At 41.1% G+C, this 8010-nt stretch overlaps 1 non-coding gene across 1 annotated transcript; it reads left to right on the forward strand.

Annotated features, from left to right (window-relative positions):
- The first annotated feature begins 3329 nt into the window (after nucleotides 1-3329).
- Nucleotides 3330-3436, forward strand: LOC136207780 (small nucleolar RNA R71). Its single transcript, XR_010676907.1, has one exon. It is a non-coding gene; the product is annotated as a small nucleolar RNA R71 (small nucleolar RNA).
- Nucleotides 3437-8010: the final 4574 nt, after the last annotated feature.

Consider the following 8010-nt stretch of genomic DNA (forward strand, 5'->3'; position numbering starts at 1 on the left):
ACATTCTCTGTTCCCTTTTTATCCTTAATTTCCAGATCAAACTCCTGAAGTAATAACAACCATCGGATCAACATTGGCTTAGCATCTTTTTTCACGAACAAGTACCGCAACGCAGCGTGGTCTGTGTGAACAACAACCTTGGATAGCACTAAGTAAGGTCTGAATTTGTCGAAGGCATACACAACTGCGAGAAGTTCCTTCTCGGTAGTTGTGTAGTTCTGTTGGGCCTCATTTAATGTCTTGCTTGCATAGTAAATGGGTCGGAACTTCTTCTCAATCCTTTATCCCATGACAGCTCCCACACAAGTATCGCTTGCGTCGCACATCATTTCAAAAGGGTGCTCCCAGTCTGGTCCCGCTAGTATTGGCAAGTTGATCAGCTTGCTCTTCAAGAGTTCAAATGCCTACACACAGTTTGCGTCAAAAGAGAATTCGGCTTCCTTATGAAGTAAAGCCGACAAAGGAAGTGCAATCTTTGAAAAATCCTTGATGAACCTTCGATAAAATCCTGCGTGCCCCAAAAAACTTCGCACATCCTTTACATTGGTGGGCACAACAAGCTTTTCTATCACCTCTACTTTAGCTTTGTCCACTTCCATCCCTCTTTCTGAAATTTTATGCCCAAGGACAATTCCTCCCGTGACCATGAAGTGGCATTTCTCCCAATTTAAGACCAAGTTAGTTTCCTTGCATCGCACAAGCATAGCTTCGAGGTTGTTTAGACAACTATGAAAAGAGTTTCCATAAACCGAGAAGTCATCCATGAATATTTCAACGGTTCGCTCCACCATGTCATGAAAAATGGACATCATGCATCGCTGAAAAGTGGCAGGAGCATTGCACAGCCCGAACGGCATTCTTCTGTAAGCATAAGTCCCATATGGACATGTGAATGTTGTTTTCTCCTGGTCCTCGCAATGAATTGCGATCTGATTGTATCCTGAGTAACCATCGAGAAAACAGTAGAAAGCATATCCTGCTAAACGCTCCAGCATCTGATCAATAAAGGGCAAAGGGAAATGATCCTTCCTCGTGGCTTCATTTAGCTTTCTGTAATCAACACAAACTCTCCACCCTGTAATCGTTCTTGTGGGCACTAACTCGTCTTTCTCATTGAGAACTACTGTCGTTCCTCCCTTCTTTGGCACAACGTGAACAGGGCTTGTCCACACACTATCAGATATTGGGTAAATAATGCCAGCATCGAGAAGCTTGAGCACTTCTTTTCTCACAACCTCCTTCATGTGGGGATTTAGCCTTCGTTGCGGTTGAACAGTCGGTCTGTGGTCCTTTTCCATCAGGATTCTGTGAACACAGACTGCAGGACTAATTCCTTTTATGTCATCAATTTTCCATGCGATTGCATTCTTGTTCCTTCGCAAGACCGCCATGAGTTGCGCCTTTTGATCAGGAGTTAATTTTGATGATATGATGACCGGACTTTCGCTGGATGGTTCAAGGAATGCATACTCGAGGTGTGCAGGCAACGGTTTCAACTCCGGTTTCGTCACCGGCACAGTTGGTATCTCTGGTGGTTCTTGATGAGTAGGAACAGTAGGCTCGAAAGGAGGTGCCGGTAAGCTGGATTCAAGGAACAACTTATTTCTTCGCATATATTCACCTCTTCTCCCAATAACGTTTCTAGAGTGTTCTGTTCCTGCAAAGTAGAAAGACTTTGAAAATCATCAAAGAAACAGCATGTGTCATCATTATTATTTGCACGTCTCAGTGCCTCGTTCATCTTAAAGATGACTTCTTCCCCATTAATTCTTAAAAATAATTGTCCCTCACCTACGTCTATCAATGCCTTTCCTGTGGCTAAGAATGGTCTACCTAGGATGATAGGAACATACAAGTCTTCATCTATGTCCATTATAATGAAATCAACGGGCAAAATAAATTTCCCTACTTTGACTAGCACATCTTCCACAACCCCCCTAGGATAGCATACTGAACGATCAACTAATTGAATAGACATTCGAGTAGGTTGGGGTTCTCCTAGTCCAAGTTTTTCATATACAGAATATGGCATGAGATTTATGCTAGCCCCTAAATCACACAGTGCATTTTCAATATTTAGTTTTCCAATAGAACAAGGAATCGAAAAACTCCCTGGATCTTTTAGCTTTTTGGGCAGCTGCTGCTTGTTTTGGAGTATTGACGAACAGTCTCTGTTGAGTTGAATCATGGAAATGTTCTCCAGTTTCTTTTTGTTCGATAGGATGTCTTTGAGGAATTTGGCGTATGTCGGCATCTGTGCCAGTGCTTCCACAAAAGGAATGTTGATGTGTAACTTCCTTAAGGTATCCAACACCTTCGAATTCTGCTCTTCCCACTTCTTGTTGATTAGACGCGTAGGATACGGCACAGGTGGGACATACGGCGGTGGTTTATATGCTCTTTCCTCCTCCTCTTGACCTGGCTTACTTGCTTGGTTAGCCTTCCTTGTTTCTTCATTATTAGGAACAGCCTGTTCCTGTTCCCCTTCAGCTTCTTTGGACGTTCCTGCACACTCAGCATTCTTATCAGACAAAACAACTGGTTGAGTTTCCTTACCAGACCTTAGGGTGATTGCCATGACGTCGCCTTTAGGATTTGGCTCTGTGTTGCTCGGCATTATTCCCTTTCCTTTTGATGTGGATGCGGCTATCTGGTGAACTTGTGTCTCCAGATTCTTGATCGACGCCTACGTTTGTTTCATGAACTGCATCATCATTGTTTTCATATCTGGTTCGACATCTTCCTTTTGTGGCACAGGTTGCTTGTATTGCTGCTGAGGTTGTCTTTGGTAATGTCCTCCTTGCTGTTGTTGATACCTCGGCTGATCTTGATACCGTGGTTGTCCCAGCTGGTCCGGTTGGCCTGTCCATCCAAAATTTGGATGGTTCCTGGTTTCAGAGTTGTACGTGTTAGAATAACGGTTAGGCTGGTTCCTTTGATTATACCCTGCGTAGTCACATTCAGCCTATTTGCCCTTTCCTGACTTATCTCCGGGACAATTTATGTTGAAATGGGCTCCTCCGCAAAAATCACAAATGTCATTGAATGGTGGTTCATTGTGAATGGACGAAACATTTATCTTTCCCAGCTATCGAGTAAGCTGTTCTACTTGGCTAGTCAATTTTGCCACAACATCTTCATTTCATGTCCTTTTCCCTTCACTTCTGGCGGAGTGCCAGTTGTAACTTGTGCTTACCACTTTCTCTATGAGGTCATATAAAGCCTGTGGCTCTAGATCTTCTGGGTTACCATTCGCGATAGATTCAATCTGGATTTTGTAAATGTTGGTCGCGCCATTGTAAAAGTTTTGCATCTGCATCCACATAGGGATACCATGATTTGGCACTCTTCTGAGCAGCTCCTTGTACCTTTCCCATGCTTCTGCCAGCGACTCATCTTCGTCTTGTATGAAGCGTGACACTTCATTTCTCAGTTTGATAGCTTGTCGAGGTGGGAAATATTTCATAAGAAAAGCTCATGCCATCTCTTCCCAACCTGTGATTGTTCCTGGCTGTAAATTTCGCAGCCAGGTTTTCTCTTTATCCCTCAGAGAAAAAGGAAACAGCTTCAGTCTGATTACGTCATCAGAGACACCTCTGTTTGATCTGAATGTGTTGCACAACGTGATGAATTCTTGAATATGCCCATTTGGATCTTCAGATTGAAACCCATTAAATTGCACTGAGGCCTGGATCATCTGTATCATGGACCCCTTCACTTCGAACATGTTGTTCCCCTCGTTGGGTAACACGATACATGATGAATGTCCCTCAGTGGTTGGCCTCGAGTAGTCTCTGATTCTCATAACAGGAGGGTTATTATTTTCTCCTTCTTCTTCTTGGTTTGGTGGAACTGGCTATTTTGGGCCTTCCCTTCCAGCCATTCTTCTCTCTCTTTGCCTTTCTCTCTGTCTAGCACGTCGAGCTCCCACTCTGTTTCGTCTACACATCCTCTCTAATTCGAGATCGATAGGAAAAATAGGAGGTCCAACTCTGCACATAAACAGGTTAATAGCTTCTTTGTTTCCTGCACGCCTAAGCAAACGGATTAAAAACACCCTGTTTCACAGAAATTTCAGATAGATTTGTTGCTTTCAATCCCCGGCAACGGTGCCAAAAACTTGTTGTCCTCAAATTAGACTCTAGCAAGTGCACTAGATACAAGTAATAAAGTGATAAGTTAAATATCGTCTCCACAGGGATTGAGATTCAAATGTATATCAGAAACTATTGGTAAACAACGTGTGTGTGTCAAATAAGCTTTCTTCTTTTTAAGTTGATTGTGTGATGTTGGTGTAGTGAGATGTAAGAGGTCTGATGCAGTAAGAAATTTGATAGCTTTGTAATGATTTAGAGAATAGAACAGGCTCGACACGGCCGAACAGGTTGTGCGTCGTCTTACAACATTCACATGAAATAGAAGATAATGCCAATGAAGCCAAAGTATCAGTTTTGAAGTGAGTTTGAGTCAACTTTCGTGTGTTCTCAAACTCCTAAGACTTACTAGCACCTTTAGCGTCCTAAAGATACGTTCTTTCTAGCATTAAGAACAAAACTGCATTTCTGGTTAAGAAAACCCTTGACACAACCATCTAACTTGTCAGCTTCGAGGTTGGGAGATTAATAGAGATATCAGTGAAGATGAAAGCAGTGTCCTATCATCCATCTAACACATAAATAAATGCCTAGGCATGAAAGTTAAATCCTCATTAATCACAACATTGGCAAAATACTAACTATTCATTAAAAACGATTGTAAAACTTACATAACCGGGTCGGCCTGGCCGTGCCCATTCAAAATGGACTACTCACTCATATCGAGCAGTGAGCAGTCGGTAGTTCTTGATACAGCTCGAGACTCCATGGGAGCTCTTCCTTTCTTTCTTTCTACAACTAGTCTACTTGTCTAAAAACTACTAAAAATCCGAACTCCCTATCTTTCCTTTGCTTAACATACTTAAAGAGAAAGACATGGGAAAAATCGGTACAACTTTCGTACCCTTCCAGCAAAATAAGTCAACTAAACACTACAACCGAAATAAAAATGAAATGATTAAAAATCCATTGACCCTTGAACACTCAAGGGGTTGATACTTCATGTCATCTTGCTACTTTTAGAAATCCCATCGCAACACACTTTCACCTGCCGCTCTGCCTCTGCCTCTGCCTCTGCCACCACTGACCTGTCGCTGTCCGTCATTGGATAATTCGGCGTTTGACCGCTGGACACAAGAAAGGCTCCACTCCTCTTTGGCATTAACAAAACAAGCTGTTTCCAGCGAGTTTAGCATTTATCTTTGCATATCTGCATAAAGACACTAATTAGCCCTTATTCTTCACCAAATGACATAGAAAATACCCAAATTCCCTTATAAATACTATGTTAAACTTAGTCAATTTCATGCCTAACACATTTGTATCATGTCCGAGTACATTCATCAACCCCATATCTTCTTCTTCTTCAAACCTAAATATTTCTTCACGCACAATCAATGGCAATAGATGAGGAGCAACAGCCGCATCATGGCCGCCTATACGCAATGGAGGAGTAGCAACCGCATAATGGCCGGCTATAGGCGGTGGAGACGGAGACGGAGGTAACAACTCAACCTTCTTTGGATTCAATCGAGGTGGTAAATAAATTAAGTCCTCTAACCGTTCACCAGCGTTTGGCCCAAGAAAATCAGAGAGGAAATTAAAGAATTCCAAATCGTTCCCAACACCATTATTTTCCAAAACCCCCCTCTGTTCCCAAATTATAATTGTTAATTTATCTAATAAAATATGTTATAATTCTTTTTTCTTTAATTTGTTTAATTAGACAACTTATTAATTAATTTTTAAAACTAAACAATAACTTTAATACGGGCTTACAACTAATTAAGTTTATGTTCTTTATCTCAAATATTTGATTTTATTTTTCGGGAATTTTTTTGAAAATTTTTTGGTTGGTTATTCGGAGCGGTTTGCGGATCCCCGTGGTTCGGGGATAGTAATACACACCCCTTCCAAATTTTAATGTTCGGGGCTAAAATCTCTCCCACCCCCAGCCCCGCACCCAAAATTTTCGGGTTTTGCCCAACCCTGTCGGTTTGGATCCCCACGGTTTTTGCTTTCCCCCCCCCCCCCCCATTGCCACCCCTAATCTCTATCTACGGGCAGTGGCAATGAAGGCACATTTGTATCATGTCCGAGAACATTCATCAACCCCATATCTTCTTCTTCTTCAAACCCAAATATTTCTTCACACACAGTCAATGGCAATAGAGGAGGAGCAGCAGCCACATCATGGCCGCTTATACGCAATGGAGGAGGAGCAACAGCCGCATCATGACCGGCTATAGGCGGTGGAGACGGAGATGGAGGTAACAACTCAACCTTGTTTGGATTCAATCGAGATGGTAAATAAATTAAGTCCTCTAACCGTTCACCAGCATTTGACCCAAGAAAATCAGAGAGGAAATTAAAGAATTCCAAATCGTTCCCAACACCATTATTTCCCAAAACCCCCATCCATTCCCAATTTATAATTGTTAATTTATCTAATAAAATATGGTATAATTTTTTTTTAATTTGATTAATTAGACAACTTATTAATTAATTTTTAAAACTAAACAATAACTTTAATGCGGTCTTACAACTAATTAAGTCTATGTTCTTTATCTCCAATATTTTATTTTATTTTTCAAGAATTTTTTTGGAATTTTTTCGATTGGTTATTCGGGGCTGGTTTGCGGATCCCCGTGTTTCGGGGATAGTAATACACACACCCTCCAAATTTTAATGTTCAGGGCTAAAATCTCTCCCGCCCCCAGCCCCGCACCCAAAATATTCGGTTTTTGCCCAACCCTGTCGGTTTAAATCCCTACGGTTTTCGGTTTTTTCACGCCCTATTGCCACCCCTAATCTCCATCTACTGGCAGTGGCAATGAAGGCGCATCTGTATCATGTCCGAGTATATTCATCAACCCCATATCTTCTTCTTCTTCAAACCCAAATATTCCTTGACGCACAGTCAATGGCAATAGAGGAGGAGCAGTCGCATCATGGCCGCCTATACGCAATGGAGGAGGAGCAGCAGCCGCATCATGGTCGGCTATAGGTAACAAATCAACCTTGTTTGGATTCATTGGAGGTGGTAAATAAATTAAGTCGTTAAACCGTTCACCAGCGTTTGGCCCAAGAAAATCAAAGAGGAAATTAAGGAATTCCAAATCATTCCCACCACCATTATTTACCAAAACCCTCCTCCGTTCCCAAATTATAATGTCTTGTAGCATATACCAATCATGATTCGGAGCATGATCGTCAAAGACTGTGTTAGAGTAAACATACTCTATGGCTTGATGTTTTGGCCAAATAGATATGTCACGGTTGTTTTGTGTCTTCGCTAAGTCATACAACCAGTCGAAGTACACTTGAGCTAGGATGTGTCTATGACACCATACATTGCGCATTGTGCATCTGAATTGGGCCTCATCAAACGCTTGGAGTTAGTTTTGTTGAAAGATGGGTATTAGATTTGAAGAGAAAGTCTCTAATCCTTTAGCAATGTTAGATGCTACAACGTTCCACACCATAAGATGAATGGAATGTGGTACATCTTCTATTCATTGAAGGGTTATATTGTTTATCATTTCAGTTCTTGTAAAGTTAATCATGCGAGGTGTTATTTGAATATAATGGTCCATATCATCATCATCAACCTCTCTTTGATCAGTCACCATTAGATTTGTCTTACTTTAATCCTATAGTTGTTAATTTATCTAATAAAATATAGTATAATTCTTTTTTCTTTAATTTGTTTAATTAGACAACTTATTAATTAATTTTTAAAACTAAAAACTAACTTTAATGCAGGCTTACAACTTATTAAGTCTAGGTTCTTTATCTCAAATATTTTATTTTATTTTTCGGAAATTTTTTCGGATATTTTTCGATTGGTTATTCGGGGGCGGTTTGCGGATCTCCGTGGTTCGGGGATAGTAATACACACCCTCTCCCAATTTTA

The sequence above is a fragment of the Euphorbia lathyris genome, chromosome 9, assembly GCF_963576675.1.
Source record: "Euphorbia lathyris chromosome 9, ddEupLath1.1, whole genome shotgun sequence".
Lineage (NCBI taxonomy): Eukaryota > Viridiplantae > Streptophyta > Magnoliopsida > Malpighiales > Euphorbiaceae > Euphorbia > Euphorbia lathyris.